Source organism: Sinocyclocheilus rhinocerous, unplaced genomic scaffold (genome assembly GCF_001515625.1).
Source record: "Sinocyclocheilus rhinocerous isolate Xijiao unplaced genomic scaffold, SAMN03320098_v1.1 scaffold119, whole genome shotgun sequence".
NCBI classification, from domain to species: domain Eukaryota; kingdom Metazoa; phylum Chordata; class Actinopteri; order Cypriniformes; family Cyprinidae; genus Sinocyclocheilus; species Sinocyclocheilus rhinocerous.
The window spans coordinates 273005-274665 of record NW_015654491.1 but is presented as its reverse complement, the minus strand read 5'-3'; positions in this window follow the sequence as shown (position 1 = coordinate 274665).

The following is a 1661-nucleotide window of genomic DNA, read 5'->3' as shown; positions in this document are numbered from 1 at the left end:
AGGTACATCTTGAAAAATCAAAAAAAAAAAAAAAAAAGCACATAACAGGAATTCCCAACCTTTTTTGTCCGTTAAATCCCATCTAAATATAGACGTGTCCAGTCCTCTTGGAGGGGCACTTTCTTGTGGAGTTTTGATCCAGCTTTCTCCAGCACAACTGTCTGGAAGGTTCTAGTGGCCTTGGAGGCCTTGATTGCCAGGTTCAGGTGTTAATTAGGGTTACAGATAAATCAGGCAGGATGGCGGTCCTCCAGGATCAAGGTTGGAAATCTCTGATCTCTTAATTATTGTAATAATTTACTTGAAGTACATCCTGAGGTTTTTGATGTTGTTGCAACTTTTCAATATACTTTATATTGACATAGCCTAATTTATATATTAACTTTATGTATATTGTTATTTTGTCTTGAAATACATGTACATATGTAAAATAGCATCAAATTAAAAAAAATGCAATATTTGATTGTATCTATTAAAAATAAAATAAAAACATTTCAAAGAGTTTGAATAAGTAAGCACATTACCAGATGTTTATTTCTGTTTGTTTGTTTTATCCTAGATAGATAGATAAAGAGACAGACAGATAGATAGAAAAGTATTTGAAAATGTACATTTAAAAAAAATTTTTTTTTTTTAGTCATTTATATATTTATATTAAAACAAAACTAAACACAAACATTTCAAAGAGTTTAGATTAGTAAGCATAGTACAAGATGTTTATTCCTGTTATTTTCATCTTTTATTCTGAAGACATTATATTCACAGGTTCTTTTGCTTACACAGACAGAACCGGTACAGTATGGCCTGCAGCAATTATCTTGTGAGTTCAGTCTCAGGTCATATTGTTCTATGATTTTCCAGAAATCTGGCTTCCTCCTCAGGCTTCATACCTGTGTTGATGGCTCAGCTCTTGAACAGTCTCTTCCCACACCCACATACCAACAATGATAGTGACCCGATATTGAACCTGAGCTAGTTTTCTGTACAGGCGTGTGACAGTTGTTGTGCTTTCTGAATGTGATGATGAGCTGAAAGCAATAACATGACAGCACTTCAATTACATAAAAAGTTAACAGAGATGTTTATACTTTCCACGTTGATTTGGGGAAACACAGTCTTTTGGAAACAGCATTCAGGTTGCTCATAGGAATTCTTATACATGAAGCCCATCCCATCCCACAGCTTTCTGTGCTCGTCGACTGAATTAAAAAAAGCAGTCAAGCAAGCAGCTTTTTCTAACGATTAAACAAGGATTGAACAGGATTTTCAACATGAAACTGCAATTACAACACATTCTACTATCATGTGTATCAATGTGATGCAGTGACATGCACAGACCTCCGGAGGGGCAGGGGAGTTGTGGGGGTTGGTGGTCCCCCTCGGTCGAAATCGCGTTCCGGGGGGGGTGTTCATAATTACAGACAAATTAATCTGTTTTTTATTACAAGTTGAACACAGGGTAGACGATGCACTCAAGAGACCACACCTTCTGTACCTGCGGTTATTTCTTTGTGCAGGGTGATACAACGCCCGCCAGACCTTGGATGAAGACTTACAGAATGGAAAACAGTTATTATAGTTAATGCCTGCTCTCTCAACCTGTTCTGTCAGCTACATGCAGTGCCACAGGCTGCGATTACAGCAAGGAAAGAGTGACGGAA